At 39.1% G+C, this 17,886-nt stretch overlaps 1 protein-coding gene across 1 annotated transcript in view; it reads right to left on the bottom strand.

The window, feature by feature from the left end:
- RB1CC1 (RB1 inducible coiled-coil 1) overlaps positions 1 to 17,391 on the bottom strand; it is a 167,548-nt gene extending 150,157 nt beyond the window's left edge. The window contains exon 1 of the mRNA XM_067553518.1: positions 17,149 to 17,391. The gene's annotated coding sequence lies outside the window, so the exon portion shown is untranslated. The remainder of the gene's footprint in view (positions 1 to 17,148) is intronic.
- Positions 17,392 to 17,886: the final 495 nt, after the last annotated feature.

Raw genomic sequence — 17,886 nt, 5'->3', positions numbered from 1 at the left:
TGTCTGATTTTGCCTGAACCATCCTTTCAGACTGCAAATCATTCCCATTCTCATAAAATGAAACTGGATTAGTGCACTTTTTGATAAGTGAGAGAGAAACAAATACAAAGTTCCATAGTTCAGCTTTAAAGGGGCATTGCCAACTTCATTTTTTTTTTAATTTGGTCAGTTTCAAATAATTCAAGTTTCTTATAGCACACCATTTAAAAAGCATGTACAAATTTCCTTTTTAAAAACAAAATGTTGTTTCTGATTCCCTGTTGATTTGCATAAGGCTCTTTTGCAGACAGGAAAGGTGAGTGAGCAGACCCAAGCATGACAAAAAAAACATGCATGCTCATACTTAGAATTGTAGAACCACTGGAAAGGACCTTGAAAGGACTTCTAGTCCAGTTCCCTAAACTCAAGTCTGGACTAAGTATTAAGTAGATGAAATACTTAGGCCTATCCTTCCTTCCCTTTCCTCTGCCGATATACTAACGGTGAAGAAAAATGAATATAATCAGTTTAAATGACATTATAAACTTAAAAATAAAATATAAGATAACGATTTTATGTTGTTAACACCTTAGTTTATTGAAAGTGAAAATTCAGAAATCCAGTGGGTCACTTTACGCTTTGTTTACTTTTTGTTATCTAAGCTAACTAAGCTAGAGGCTCTTAGTACACCAAAATTTGAGTTTCAAATTCTGTAGGGAGTCAGCCTGTTTAAATACAACTATTTACACTGGATTTTTATTGGTCCTAGGCTTTTTAAAAATACATTTAACCTAAAACTCAAGCTGTAAAGATTCCTTTAAGGCTGAGATTTTAATTACAAGTGTCATTAAATGTAAAGCTAGATGTTGCCGTGGCAACTTCAACTCCATTCTCATGCTTATACATTTCAGGGTAGATAAAAATGGACTTAAAAACAAGATTAATCTAATTTTTTAAAATTTAAATTATATACAGGGTGGTTTTTTAAATAAACCTATTTAAAAAAATATTAAATTCTGATTACAATACATTTAGGCAATAACATAGGTTATCTATTAAAATCATTTCAATTAATTTAACAAAATATTAAGCAGTAAATGTTTGCTGCCAAGTTTTAATGGAGCACAGGATCTGGTCCAAGAGCTGGAATATAGCTGAACTGCTTGGTAATAGCAAATATACTAAAATTGAATTTAACAGCCTTGGAGGACAGGGGGGACCAAAGAAGAAAACACAGTATGAATGAACTTCAGAAAGGGGAAATACCCAAAAATAAGAAAGCTAGTTAAATGGAAAATTAAACGGAACAGTCAAAAAGTGAAATACCTGTAAGCTGCATGGAAACTTTTAAAAACACCATAATAGAGGCCCAAACTAAATATATAAACTCAAATTAAAAAACATAATAAGAGGATCAAAAAAGTTGTCACCATGGCTAAACAAAGTAAAAAGAAGCAGTTAGAAACAAAAAGGGATCCTCTGAAATTTGGAAGTCAAATCCCACTGAGGAAAATAGAAAGGAGCATAAACTCTGACAAGTCAAGTGTAAAAGTATACCGTATTTCCCCATGTATAAGACGCACCTTTTTTCGAAAAAATTGGGGTCTAAAAACTGGGTGCGTCTTATACAGTGGTACTTACCGCTGATGTACCGTAATACATTTATTTTCAAATTTCAGGCCCCAAAATTAAGGTGCGTCTTATACATGGGAGCATCTTATACATGGGGAAATACAGTAATTAGAAAGGCCAAAAAAGAATTTGAAGAGCAAATAGCCAAAAAATAAAAAACTAAAAACAAAAAACGTTTAAAAGTATATCAGAAGCAGGAAGCCTGCCAAATTATCAGTGGGGCCACTCGATGACAGAGATGCTAAAGGAGCACTCAAGGAACATAATGACATTGTGGAGAAGCTAAATGAATTCTTGGCATTGGTAATCATTGCAGAAAAATGTGAGGAAGATTCCCTGAGCCAATCTTTTCAGGTGACAAATTTGAGAAACTGTTCCAGATTGCGGCGTCAATAGAGGAGTTTTTGGAACAACACTGATTAATTAAACAGTAAGTCCCCAGGACCAGAGGGTATCCACCCAAGAGTTCAGAAAGAACTCAAATATGAAACTGCAGAACTACTAACCATGGTATGTAACCTATCATTTAAACCAGTTTCTGTAGCACATGACTAGAACATAGCTAATGTGACATCAATTTTTTAAAAAGGCTCCAGAGGCCATCCTGGCAATTACAGGCCAGTAAACCTAAACATCAATATCAGGCTAATTGGTTGAAACTATAGTAAAGAACAGAATTATCAGACACATAGATGAACACGATTTGTTGGGGGAAGAGTCAGCATGGTTTTTGTAAAAAGAAATCATGTCTCACCAATCTACTAGAACTCTTTGAAAGGGTCAACAAGCATGTGGACAAAGGTGCTCCAGTGGATAAAGTGTACTTGGACTTTCAGAAATCTTTTGTCAAGGTCTCTCACCAAAGGCTCTTAAGCAAAGTAAGCAGCCAAGGATAAGAGGGATGGATCAGTATTCTCCTCAGTAGATAAATTCTCCTCAGTATATATATACACACTTTACTACCTGTATTTTCTTTTCTTCCATCTTCATAAGACCCCCAGTTTACAAATCAGAACAGGCAGGGACAAAAAAGCACGGCAAACGCTTCGCCTTTCAGCTGGTTATTTAATTGCTAGTTTCACAGTATTCCGACACCTTTTTCCACTGCTGCCGACACACACTGGGTTCTTCTTTTCATTTCTCCAGATCTCCCTTTGATGGCATTAAGTGTACCTCCCTAGTACACAAATTCATTCTTCTGATTCAGTTTCTCTTCAGAAGCTGAAATCAATAGCTCTCCTTCCACTTTTCCTACTTGCATAAACTTCAATTTTCTTTGTGTTACCTTCAAACTATGGTCTTCAAACACAGATGCCCACTCTGATAATTACCAATTCCTCTTTGCTGTTACCCAAAAGGTCCAGATTGCCAGCATACATTAATTTTCTCTGTCAGGCTCCATTCTCCTACTAATTAATTGCTAAACTAGAATGAAGAGAAGTGGACTCAGCACATTGCCATGTCTCAATCCCACAGTCACCCCAAGGCTCTCTGAAATTCCATATACTGTTACCACCATAACTCTTGACTCTTGAAACAGCTTCTCTATCATCTCCACTTGAACACCCCCTCCCATCCATCTCAATGCTCCAAAAACCAGCTCCCACAGAAGCAAGTCATATTTTCTCCAGATCAAAAAATGTGATGTATGCCCTCCATTTACCCTTCTTTCAAACTTCTATCTCCTTGCAATTATTGCATCTTTAGTACTCCTTCCACTCCTAAAGACATGTTGCACCTCTCCTATATTTTCCTCCAACTTGCACCTCAATCTTGCCTCTAAAACACTCTCAAGGACTTGGAGAGGCTGACAAAGAGCTTGACACAAACGAGAAATCAATCAGTAAATAAGAAATGCTGCATTCACCACATTCAATATAATACAAAAAATGTAAAATTTAAGAATCTGAATCAATGTATGTTAAGCTACCTAACTACTTAAATAAAAGTGAATCCTCCTGGTTAGCAAAAAGAAAACCTTAACACTAGATTTGGTACTTATTCAGCTGCAAATCGACAATTTTTTAAACCAACCAATGATATATTCCTTGAAAAAGTGATTAACTAAGAACAAATGCAAACCAAGATCAAATCAATTTAATCAAGGTTTCCTATGCACTGATTTAAATCATGATAAAAATCACTCCACCCTGTTGCATCTCAGTAGCTTTTTATTAACATGCCCATTGTGTTTCATCAGTGCAATATACTATTAAGTTTTCACTAAAATGAAACAGAATCCTTACCATAACCATAGATGAAATATATATAAACTTGGCAGAATTCTATTGCTCTTTTCTATAAGTCTGATGGATATCAATGTGTATTTTTAAGCTTTTTTTTCCTATTTTTATCAATTTAAATTTTCATTGTTGAAGGAAATGATGGGGGGGAATGTCAGACAATTATTTAATGACAGCAGATGTTGAGATTCAAATCATTAAAGCTTTATAACCATTAAAACACAAGTTGTCAGCATCCCATGTCAAAATATACAAAGTATATATATATATATATATATATATATATATATATATCTAATGAGTGCTGAAGCAGCATTTTATTACTTTGCCTCTCCATAAAGATTGATTATCTTCAGTGGAAATATTTTTCATCAGTGTGTGCGGAAGGTGAAATCAACGTTTACTGACAAACATCTAAATACTTCCAAGTCTAAATATATGAAAGTATATGCAGTTTTATATAGCCACTTTAATGATGCAGCATACACCATTCAGACTCTATTCTATAAAAGTGAGTGGGTTGATTTTGTTTAATATTCCAAGATAATCCTCTCTGGAAAACAGGAAATACTAGCAGTGTATAGAAGTACAATCTTCTACATAGCTTTATGCTCTCCTTTGGTGAGAATTTTTGAGATCCGCATATCTTCCTTTACTTTGCTTGGAGGGGAACCCTATTGTCAGAACACTGGCTGGAGCTCTGAAAGCAATCCCTGTTTTTCAGTTTCTCATTAAAGGATGGGTGAGGTTTTAGAGAGTCCTGCAGATGAGTGACATTCATGTGATATTTTACTCCTGCTCCAGAACTGTATTTATAAAATGTAAGAGCAATCCAAGACTAGATGAAAACACACTTTTCTTCCCACTTCTGCAGAAGCGTCAAAGTATGGAGACCATGAGAATGCAGCTTCTGAGCAATATCTCAACAGTAGTCACAGCAGTAAACTGAAAATGACTATGCCTGAACAGCTGAGAAAGTATTGTGCATACAAGGATAATTTTTAAGTTGTTGGTGGCACAGAAAAATATAGAATCCCCACAATCTCAGGCAAAATTTACACCAAAAATTCTAGCAAAAAAGTAATTTTGAATAGAATTTTGCTTGTTACTTCACAATGTAATTATGCTTAAGTAAGTAACTCAGAACACATTTTAGTTCTGAGGCTTAACTTCTATTCACTGCACTCTATTATGCACCAACTTAGGCAGCCTAAAAGGGCAGCCCATCATACTGGAAGAGTCAAAGTCAGCCATTTGCCTCTTCTAACAATCAAAACTGAAATAGCTTTCTCTTCTTCCAGTACCTGAATGTACTGTAAGAATTTTCCTGCTGTACGTTTAACCTGCTGGCAACATGGCTTATCTATAAGAAGTTCTCTTTCACAGAAGAAAGTTTAATTTATTTTTTCCCTTTTGATATTAAATTGATGAGGCCTTTAGGTATTTCAGGCAGTTATTTTCCTCCTGTTCAAAGTAAGTTCCCTCCTCCATTTGATGAATGCATGTACCACCCTCTCCCCAAACAGTTAAATTTCAATTTGCCATTCTGTCAAAGTACTGGTGTCAAAGAAATTAAAATGTCACTTATTTAAAAAATAAAAATTGAATAGATGTGTCAAGTTTTAGAGCTTATCATAGTAATAAAACTGATTTCACTGAAGTCTATGACAATCTTCTCTTCAGTTTCTCTCAATTCTTTTATATCTGTCTGCTGATTTTTAACTAGACTGAATATTGTTTTTGTCTAGAGGTATGTTGTATTATTTGAAGTATCATTTGTATTATTGTTTATTATTTTTCCTGGATCCACAGGTGTGTGTCAAGGTTATTTTCAGTCAACATCACTGTTCAACATCAGCACTGATTTGTTGATGGATAAACTTGAGGCAGTTGTCGATAGCATTCAAGTGATCACCACTTTATTTCAATATCTTGAATACCCCAATTACATTGTCTTGTTGGCTCAATTCAGTGAACTGCTGCAACTTATGGCCAATCTGGTTGAGCAAGAAGCGGTGCACGTTAGTCGGGTTATTAATTCAGACAAAAGTAAGTCAGTATTTGAGCAGTGTCACACAGTGCAGGAGGATGCTCAAAAGATGTGGACGTGTATATAGCAGCAGTTGCTGTCACATTTTGGGCCCTTCACCAGCCTTTGTGATGATGTCATGACATGAACTTTGCAACAAAGTTGAGGAGCCATAAATCAACATTGTACCAACTCCACTGTATGAAAGTGAAACGCAGACACTGTGGAAAGCTGAAGAAGAATACAGGACTTATGTTTTTGAGTCTTGTCATCTTCATCAACTGCTTCATATCAAGTGGCAGGACAAGATCAGCTATTAGGGTATTTGAAGTCGAACCCAGGAACCATCTCCTTCAGCAGTGGTTCAGTTTCAACAGCTTTCTTAGGATTAACGTATCATTTGAATGGAAGACAAATGAATCCTGAAGCCTGTGTACCAAGGAATGTTGCTATGTGGCTGGTTATCACGGGGGCATCAAAAGCTTCAGGAGGGCAACAAGATTGCTAGTGATGGATATAAACCAAATATACAACCAGACCACCTTAAGCATCTTGTCAGCAATCAATCAGGCAACACTCAATTTGCAAGGAGGCCATGTCCCTTTGGGATTTGCCATGCTGATGCTGTAATATTATTTGACTGTTCTAGGGTTTAAATATCCTACCTGTATTTTGTAGCTTTAGCCGTTCTATTTTTGATCATATGTCTACTCTTTGAAGTGATCCCTAGAGTTTTATGTTCCTCCTATTTTAGTTAACTTTTCATATGTTTATTCTGGACAGTGTTTTTAATTTTTATGGTTTCATAGAAATATGATGACAAAACTAAAATCAGAGAGAATCTATCTATCTTTGGTAAAAGAATGTGATCCAATCCTGTCCACGAGCTTGTGGATATAATCTTTTAGAATTAGACACTGAAATAGTTCTCTAATACACATCTTTCATCTGATAAACTTCATGTTTGACAAAGGTGATTTATGTCTTAACTGAGGAAACAGGCACAGAAGTAAATTATTACTAAAAGGTGACATCACATGAGTCAGGAAGTAAACCCAGGTCTGACTTCTGATGTGTTCTAATCACTAGGAAACACTCCATGCTCTAATATAATTATGTTCTTTCCCTTCAATTACCCTTTAACCATAGAAATAAGCAGTTTCCTTTCCTGTCTGGGTATAATCTTTGATTCACAGCTGACTGATGGAACATTTTATTTTTTAACCACACTTTTCTTTTATCATCTCAGAAGCATTGCCAGAACACCGTTTTCTCTCCAAAGACAATTTGGATATTCCTACCTTCTTTTTTGTAAAGAGTGATATACTCAACTATGTGTTGCTTCAGATGGCTTAGCTCAAATATCTGACTCATTACCCATGGATGGGGAGGTTCTGCATGTGGAAACAAACTCTTTGGAAAATAATTATAACTTGTAAAATCTGGTCAAAAAGTTTGCAAATGGTTCAGTAAGTAACATTTAGAAAAAAAAGTTCAAGTACATCTTAACTCTGACACTTGAAATTAGCTGGGAAAGTGGGTGAAGATTCCTGTTAGGGGACAAAAGATGGCACCACTTAATTCCTGGAGAAAAACCCTGGCACAGACAATTAACTCCCTAACACTCAGTCTTTACTTTAATTCTCTTAATTTCCAGTGACTGTCTAAAGCACAGTCAAAGATCTCCTGACAACAAAGGGCTGCTTAAGATGTGGTTTGAATGCAAGGTCTCTTGGAGTGTAACTTTTAAGACGGTGTATTTTCTTCCTCTGCTATATTTCTGCATTCTGACAGTCAGGCACAATTTACCAAAAGACTTGCCCTGAAGCACCAGAAAACTTCAAAGAACAATATTTAATAAATTTCACTTGATTACCTAAGAATGGAACCATTGTAGATGGCAAAGAAAATAAAGGAACAAGATTTAAAAATATTTTCAAAATGTATAAAGCCCTTCACTATGCCATGGAGACTCGTGAACCCTTAGTGTACATATTAAGCTAAGTATCACCCATAGCCTTTACAAATATACATTATTCCATACCATGTACCTCAAGTTTATCACACTACAGTCAAATCACATGTATTGGCTTGCATGTGTTTAATTAAGAGATAGCAATCTGTGGAGACACCTAAAAATTCATACAAGGTGTTTAGTAATCTTCAACTTCACCTAACCCCAAGAGAACACCGGAGTTTGCAATTTTTTTTAATTGTAAGGCTCATCTAGTTTCAGAGAGCTTAAAAATAGCTAATGAGCTATTGATATCCATTACAAGGACACCATCAACTTTACATCTAGTCAATTTCAGCTGCAGATACTACACTTGCTCTTGATTCTTCACAAGGAATGTTTTAGTTTGGTTTTACAGTCATATTTTCCCTTTATAGAAAATGTTATTTTCCTCCACAGTTGCTGGTGAAAGACCCAAAAATCAGAAGCAACAAACTACACAAGGGAAACAGTGAAAATGGTAATAAAAAGTGATGTGGAATGCAGAAAGTAAGCCATTTTTGTTCTGTGTTTGTAAAGCACTTAGTGCAATGGGGCCTTGGTCTACGACAGTACAAATTCAGTAATAAATAAATAAAAATCTGACAAAAAATCTGATCGCTTCCAGTTAAGAGGATACCTTGGTGTTAGTTGAACATCATGTGGAAAAAAGTTCAGACAGGAATGAGAATTTGTAGCTTATAGTGTTCCTGTTTTGACCACAATTGCCATTTACTTTCCTAAATTAATAAATCCCCTTCAATTAGAATGCATCATTTCTGAAGTGCCCAATCCAACTACCTATTGCAATACCCAAACTAATCTGAGTTTACAAGCAGAACAGTGATCAGACTGACAATTAAGAACACCAAATATAAGGAAAACTGCAAGTGAGATTGTGACATTACAAAAGTAAACACTTCAAAATTAAGAATACAGATTAAGTAAAACAAAATTGAAATTGTGACTTCTGTAAACAACAGCAATCTGTACTCCAATTAATTAAATGTGTAAATATTTCTTGGAATAATATGAAAATAAAAAAGCTGATGTTCACATGCAACCCTCTTTTTTGTAGGGCATTAATCATAACAAGGAATTATGCCTTTTAGGCCTTGTCTACACTAACCAATTAAGGCAACCTGCTGGGACAACCTACAGCCATTGCAGTAATTATTGCAGTTTGTTATGTCCACACTACCCTCCTTCTCCTGGTGGTGTGCGTCCTCACCAGGAGTGTTTGCATTGACTTAAGTGGGGCAGTGGGTGGGGCTAACAGCCTGAGCTGTCAGCTCTGCACAGGGCTCTGCACTGAGCCTGCAGGAGCTGTCAGCACCAGACAGCAGTGCTCACAGCTGTGAGCTCCATGCAATGCTGATAGGCCATGTAAGTAGTGCAGTGTCTCCACAGATACTGTATCACCATAACTACATTGACTTAGGTGCTATGCCTCTCATGGAAGTGGAGTTATTAAGTTGGTGTAGTGGGGGACTTACATCAGCAGGAGCAACCCTGTAGTGTAGACGCTTACAGAGTTAGGTCGACGTGTAGACCTGGCCATAGTGTCCTCAATCCAATAGTAAAGCATTTAATTCTATTGTTTGTATCTATGTTTTTATGAAGGTACCCCATGACCCATTTCCACAGTATCTCAGCACTGATACCAGCTAGCAATATAAAAAAATATATATACAAATATGTGTTTAAAGACCTAATCAATGTTTAGTTAACTGAGAATATATTTTTAAATGTACATTACAATATGAAGATGAATAATTCTATTAATTCCAAATAGTTGCCGTGACAGAAAAAGAGAACTGCTTAAATACTTTTCTTCCTCCAAAATTGAGATGGAAATTTAAGATGGTATATATAAATTCCACTCCTCAAGTATTTATCCATGGCATGATCAACATGTATCATCTGACTGCACACTATAACAGAACAGGGACCGTAGCAGGAACCATGCAGTTACACAAGTTGAGCAGAAGCATTTTGGCTGTAGAATTGACAGACTTCAAAAAATTCTACTCAGTTTCACATAGCCATGACATTTCTGTGAGAGCTGCGTGGTTTTCAATAACACAGGAAGGAAGTTGAAAGAGATGCTTGAAAATCAGGTTCAGTGTGCGCAGAAAAGCGAAGGTGAGGCTACTATTAGCACACCACATTTCTGTCCCCCTTCCTCCATTTTCCCACATCCTGAGAGTTTGGAGCTCACCCCAAGTATACAAAGGAGCTACTTTTCTGGTTGTCACTAAATTACACTAAAGTCAACAAGTTTGCACCCCTGCTAATTCAACAGCTATATCAAGAGTTGGAAAAGAAGTAGTGCTATGTTTAGAAAAAATAATGTGGAGAAACTCGCTCGTGAACCACCCCTTAATTATTAGGGCTATTGGCAGATAGGTGATGCATACTTCACAAATAATACAAAGAGTAAGTAATCCAATGTGGATGAAAACTCCTACAGGGTACATACGTAATCTATGAAATACAAAATGAAACCTTACACAAGTTCTGGATAACATGAACAAACCAGTTATGTAAGTGTATAGACTGTTAGTTTTATGAAAATAAGGGTACAACACAATTCAAAACATAACTGAGATACAATTCCGTTTGCTGAACTCTAAAATATCCTTGTGGAGATAAATTATCTGAATACAGCACTGTCAATTCTGAGCTAAATTTGTATTTTAGCTGTACTATGAAAGCCTTTACTTTTGATTTCCCAGTCTCTGACTAAAGTAAATTAATGTTCATTTCATTTGCTTCTTCAACCTTTGCTGACTGCTACTTCAAACTTATTTCTTCACTTTCATTTGATATATTTCAATTTTATAAAATAAAAAGATAGCACCTATTCCCTCACACCAAGCACCCTTTTGAGCCTCTAAAAACACATTTACAAAAATTCCCTCCTCATAACAGTACAAGCTTCTTCTGACTCCACCAGCAAAAGAAGCAGCAGCAGCAGCTCAAAGACAAACAATCCTCTTTGTCCACCATCAATCACTGTCATAACTTCTCCTTGTGCCCTTTCAGAAATGAAGGAAGAGATACAGCTTTGCAGACCCCCCCCCCCCCCAAACACACACAAAAATCACCAAATTTGCATTATTTCACAACAAGAGGCAAAAACTAGTTCCAAAAATCAAAGGGTCCTCAGAAAAAGCTCTCCAAACAACCTCCTTCCCCCTTGGTGTTTTTTTTGTTTTGTTTTGTTTTTTAAATAATACCAGAGCTCCAGCTCATGCATCTCTGCTTCTCACAACTGTAGAAATAATTACCTGAGAGACTGTTTACTCCCCATGTAAGTAGGTCTCAGACCACCTCAGCCTTTATAGGTCAATACCAGAAACCTTGCATCTACACAGAATCCAGAGTCAGTGAAGATCATAAAACCAGATGCCCATGGCACGATACTCCAGTAACAACCAGGCTATTGCAGTTTGCAGCAATTTAAGTTTCCCAATATATTTCAGATAAAGTCCTCTGTAGAGCACATTGTAGTAACCTAATCTTGAGTTGAGAAAGGTGTGGATGACAGCTGCAATACCTACACCCAAAAGAAAGGCAACTTCCTAGACATACATAAAAGGAAGACAGCTATACTGATCATTAGAGCTCCACATTTTTCACAAATGCAAACACATTATAAAAAAATAAATAAGTCTATAAACAGGATAAAATGAAAAACTTCTCCCACAGTGGCAACTCCTCTCCAATGGGACTAACCCAGTTCCCTGCTCCAGATGTTGTGATTTGGTGTAAGGAGTTGCAGTGCCACTCAGTCAAATTTGGCCTGTCTGCCCCTTTGTCATGATGGGTTGGGCAGACAGGCCAAATTTGCATGAGTGGCACTGCAACACCATGTGCCAGGCTGCAACGCCTGGAGCAGAGTGTCAAGCCCAGCCCAACGAGACCAGAGCTGCTGTTGTGAGGTGAGCACAGAGTGAGCTTACTCTGCCATCCACCCACCCAGGTCTCCTACCCGTTCCCCACAGCAGCAGAATCCCAAGTCTCCTGTGATAAAAACAAAAAATTTAAAAAAAATATTAAAAATTAAAAGAATTTGATGAGATTCTACTGATCATCTAGTTGCAGATAGAAAAGGTAGACAGGGTTTTATCAGAACCCTACAGTGCAAACTTGAACAAAAGGCATACATTACACCTTCAGTCAAAGGGGAAGATACAATCCTCATGATACTTCCTAGTTGCTTCCCCAACCAACCAACATCACTTAAATTCTTAAATCACTTAAATATCCCGTTTCCAAGATGGCTATCATCCAAAAAACACTTTGAGATCAAGGCCTTTATAAATTCTTTTGTTGAGGCAAAGAACCCTCTTTTTGCCTCCACCATACAAAAGCCATTACGACTTTCCAAAAAAAAAAAAAAAAAAAAAAAAACTCTTTCTCAAAATTGGTTTCAGCTCAAGACTTCTGCCACTGGTGACAGATATAGCCATCTTCCCATCTGCTTCCCATTTGCTGTTTGTCAAAAGCGAACTTGCTGTAAACAAGGATGACCTGTGAGGATGAACCAAGGGAGGATAGTACCTAGGAATCATTTAATCAATGGTTGAGTACAGAATTCCAAATCAATGACTACGTGGTTTGCGAGAGGAGACAGTATTGTCCCGCAGAGCCCTCTAGATATGTTTGGGTCACACTAGAATTAGGGAGCAGATCATCAGAGTAGGACCTCTCCTGACAGAAAATTGTGCTCAACTTCAAATAAGAGATGGAAACCTATGCTGATGTAGATGTCACAGAGTAATATCACTGCACCAGTACTTTACGGAGACTCCACAATGTCACGGGGGAAATAGGTTCACTAAAACCAGTCCCATTTTAACTCCATCTCAGAACTCTTATATACAAGGTGGACACACTTTATTAATTTTAGAATTGGATACAATTACCTACACAGTCTCACCCAACAGGCACCAAATGCACTGAAAAAGTCCTGCAACATTACACAGATATATGAATACTGGGAGAGGCCTCATCTGTTATCATATAAATTATTCTTACTGACTACCAAACATGCATTAAATCAGCAAGAAACAAAGGCCAGGATTCTTTTCCACTGACACCTTCTCTTACAGAGTTAAGTTTACAAACAAAAAACAAAGGAACTGAGAATACAATTTTCAATTCTATTATATGCCTTCTAAGTTCTCATCTTACCTCATCTCCCCTTGCCACCTAGGGACGCAAGCTCTGGAAAGAGAATACAATCGCCAGTTTATGGAACCATTGTTCCTTACATTCCTTCCAATGCTCAGAGTGGCCAAGAGTACATGCAACAGATCAACATCCAAATAAGCACACTGCAGCTTGTCCTGGAGAAACATCTGAGTAATATCACTATTCACACAACAGAAAAACTCTTTCAATTAGACTCAATACTCCCACCAAAATTCCCACTCCCATAGACTTTTAGGTCAGAAAGGACTATCATGATCATCTAGTCTGACTTCCTGCACATTAATAATTACAAAATGTGAGGATTTTTAATGGGGCATACATTCTCTGTATTTCATCTCTGCACTGGCTTCCTCTATTACAAGGAAAAAAGGTAACAATTCACATTATATTAATCCATTCCCTTTCCATACGTATTTAAAAATAACCTGCAGCAATTACAACTCAAAAAAGTTAGAAACAGTTTTAAAACTGTATTTTTTCCCCAAATGTAAAGTCTTCCAAGACTGTACAATCTTTTTACTCCACACGTGGCTAGGTACACCTCTAATATACTTCAAATACATCCAGTAGATTCTCAGAAAACGTTTCCCAAGCACATATACTATTTTTTTTCTTAAATATCAAAGCCAGCTCTGGTAAGTAGGTCTCAGGCATTGAGGGCTATATGGATCAGTATCAGCAACTTTATATTCCACACAGAATTGAGCAGTTATTGCAGATCACAGAGTCAGACCAGTGTAATATGCTCCTGATTTGATACTGCACTTCACAAGCATGCAACCATCTACATGAGCTGTACAGATGTAATATTTGAAAATGTAGTAGATAAGACAGCCTAATCCTGGATCTACCACTGGCTTCCTATGTTCTTTTGGACAAATCACTTAACGCCCCTGTGTCATACCTTTCTTTGCCATTCCCGATATTAGGCTATTAAAAGGTTTTGAGATCTACAGATAGCAGTTAGAACACTAAGTATAAATGTAGCCACCTTCCACTTATGCCAAATATGGTGACTGGAAGAAAAACTGTGTTGTCGTCCTCCTTCTAAGTGTCTCATTTCCTTCCTCCTTCATTAGTGCATGACCTTTTTTAGATTATGTAATTACCATTAAACTTAAATAAACGACAAGTCTTCGCCAATAGCAGGGACTTGCACAAACTGATCGAAGCATCTGATATTTTATCAAACTTACTTCTAGCTTCTACTTACTAGCTTCACAATGGGAAAAAAAAGATTTTAGCTTGATTTTGTCAAGACAATAACAGACATCTCAATTATCCAACTAATCAAAACAGAACAATATCTAACAACTTTGGAAAGAATCTCAACTTCCGTCCCATACTATTTTCTAGTGAAATAATGCTAGCTGTTTCCAATTCCATTTTATTCATAGACTGGCAGAAAAATGTACCAAAGAAAGTTTTAAATATTGAAAAACATTGAAAAACATTGAAAAAAATGCCTCACGCCATTATCTAAGGTGGAATCCAAAATGGTATAACAAAAATGTACAGCTTTCCAAGAAGACTGGGCTCAACATGTCCATTTTCAAATTCATTTGAACAGCTGAGTTTTATTCGTACAGTTTTACTTCCAGATCACAGGTTTGAAAACCATTTGGTAGAAACCCAGAGTATATGGATGGCTGTTTGAAGACTTACATGAGCAAACACTACCCACTCATTCAACTTCCAAGTGTCCATATCTCAATTTACCCATTTAATGACAATTGCAGTAGACAAGCTAAATGCTGAATGGGCATAGAGAATAGCTTCATCACTAGAGGCAGCTTCTCCAGAAAAGGGCTGAAACACTGAAAGAAGACTTATGCTCTCTCTCTTCTGTGCATTGTTGTTTATTATTTGTTAAGAGCAGACAATATGTTTGCTAAGAGCAGTCCCTGCCCTGAAAAGCTTACAATCTAAAGATGGACACAGTATGCACTGTGAGATAGGAAGGAGCTATATTTATTAAATATTCTTAATTGACCTTCCATTTGTTTTTGTTTTTTTAAAGTATACATAGGTGGGCTCCACCAGCAAAGTCTAGGATAACCACCTGTGAGAAACCCATCCCATCTGCTACCCTGTCCTGCTGGGAAAGGAGAGGGCAATGAGATTTCTACCAGGGTGCTATCCTTTTTTCATATCAGCTTCTGGCTAGCACGTGTCAGATAAATAAGATGCTCCTCCACCCACTTCTAGCTAATGAAAGGAAGAAGTGGATTTTTATCCCTTCTCCAGCCTCCTTATTGCCCTCTTCCTTCTCTTAAAGTTTCCTGGCCGCTCTGTGTGCATGTATGTGCAGTGGTCGTAAAGTGTCTCTGTTACTCTGCTCTTCTCAGCTACCTACTGTGGATCCTCCTCCTCCTTTCTGAAAATCTCCAGTGCTCTTTATTTTTCCCAAGCACTCACGTGAAAAGCAGGAGATGAACTGGAACAGTCTGTCTACAGACTAATGAAAGTAGTGCTACATCAGTTTATAACTGATTCATATTTGGAAGGTTAACATCAAGTATTGTAAACAGTTTTTTAAATGAATGCCTATATTCTGCATAAATAGCATATTTAGGCACACATACTCCTCAAGGAAAACTTCCTAATCTGCCACTGGCAATGAGATTTTTAAGTCTTAACATATATCAATTATCTGTGTATAACTCCATTCATGTCAGTGAGGTTCACACCTCAACATAGTTAGTTCAAATTTCCCGTAAAAAATATCTCAAAAGTTATCAACAAAATTTACTTAAAAACTAATGTTTACATTTTAATATGAAAGGAGAGAACTAAAGTACACTTGATTTGCTAACTGCACAGTGCAGGGAGAGAAGGTGCTTTGAGATCAGACTTCAGTTATGTGAAAACTGTGAAAAATCCAATATACAAACAATAGTATTACACTGAAGAGGAGAAGACTGCTAGTGTAAATTGTAATCTGTCCAGTCTGCTCATGCAATTACCTAAGCATGTGCTTAACTTTATTAACATGAGTACACTACTTACATGAGTAAAGTTAGGTGTGTACATAAGTGTTCACAGGATATGGGAATTTACCGGCAAAAAGCAATGGCTGTATCCTACATTTCAGCAAGGAGTTCACAGCAGGGAGGTATGAGGAAGTCTAACATTAAGAATTCATTGTTTTATAAAATATAATACTTCACTAACATTTTGAAATATCAAATTTGAACAATAAATTGTCAATGTAAAAAAGTACATTGTATGATGTATTATCCTTTTTAGCTTTAAATGTGTTCAACTACTCACTAACTGCAAAATCAAGTACTCTGCAAAATCTGTTCCCAATCGTTTGTATGAACAGTGAAAAGAAAGCAGAGCAGATGACCCCTATACAAGGTAAAAAGGAAAATTCAACTTGGGTCTATACTGTACTTCATAGTTTGAAAGTACTCTTAAAAAGTAACAACAAGGAGAATCCCATGTGAAAGATCAACAAACAACATGCGAGTCCTAGAAACTGGAAAGAGGCAGAAGCTGGAGACAAAGCCACGCTAGCACACTTGCAGACCTAACACATCTCACAGGGTTTGACTGTTGTTGTTAAAGCGGGCACAGAAGCGTGGACAGGCTGAGTCATTCCCTGTAGTAACTTCAGGCGAATCCCCTTCCCGATAGTGGTGGGAAGGGAACAGGGAGCAGCACAGCCCCGCCCGGCTCTGCCCTGCCAGCCTCGCTTCCTCGCGCTCTGTTTACAAACAGTCTCCGATCTGAGTCGCTCTGTCCGCTCCGTGGGTCCCTCTGAAGCCAGAGACCAGCCTCCCCCCCCCGCTCCATCTCCACAGGGACCCCGTTCCCCGGGACAGGCAGAGGGGAGGGATCCCAGCTCCACCCCCGCTCGCTTTTTCCTCTGCTGTGCCCAGCGGGTGTCACCCGGCCGCTGCTGGGGACGGGCCCACGCAGCCGAGTGAGCGACTCACCCCCGCACCCCACCAGCCTGCGGGGAAGGGGAGGACCCCGCCTGCCCCCCCCCTCCAGCCGTCAACGGGGGGCTCCATAGTTCCCCCACCCGGAGCGACACGCACCCACAGCGGCGAGGCGGCCCCGCGCACCATCCTGCGGTGACCGGCGGCAGCGGCTCCTCAGTGCGGGCTCCGGACGCGCCCAGCAGAGCGCGGCCTGCGCGTCGCTCGGGGGCTCCCTGAGGAGCTGGGGAAGGCGCCGGACCCGAGAGGGGACTGATGGGGCGGACTGGGGGAAACTCCGGGCGCCGTTCGAGCCCCGCCACCGTTCTCCTGGCGCAGCCGCCCGCCGCTGTTTGTTATTGTCGTCACTCTCTTCCGCCGCGGTGCACGCTGGGTAAGGGAAAGCCGGGAGGGGAACCATAGAGAGGAGGCGCGCGCAGGATAGAGCGGCGGAAGGAAGGAGATGGTCGACGGACTGGGGGCGGGGCGGCTCGGCTCCTCTAGGGGGAGGCTGAGGAGCGGGAAGTGGTTGTTGGGGCTCAGAACTTGAAGGCGAGGGAAGAGCGGCTGGGCGCGCGCGCGGTGACTCGCGACTGAGCGCCACGCACAGGCCAGGGGGCAGCCGGGTGTGTGCGCGAGCGGGCGAGGCCCGCTGGGGAGGGGCCGGCGGTGTGACTGAGGCCCAGCGAGGGGGAGGGAGGAGCTGGCGTGCTGAGGCCCAGTGCCCAGGCAGGGGGTAGCGAGCTGGGTATATGAGCAGAGTGCGTCGCCCGGGGGTGGGTGACAGGCTCACACCCCAGCCCCTCCTTCCCAGATTGTCTGTGCGGTGAGAGTGATTTCATGTGACCCCAGTTCCCC

The sequence above is a fragment of the Emydura macquarii genome, unplaced genomic scaffold, assembly GCF_026122565.2.
Source record: "Emydura macquarii macquarii isolate MOO-44397 ecotype Brisbane River unplaced genomic scaffold, CSIRO-AGI_Emac_v2 contig_1477, whole genome shotgun sequence".
Taxonomy (NCBI): Eukaryota; Metazoa; Chordata; order Testudines; family Chelidae; genus Emydura; species Emydura macquarii.
Note: the sequence above shows the minus strand (reverse complement) of the source record. Positions and strands in the feature narration are given on the sequence as shown.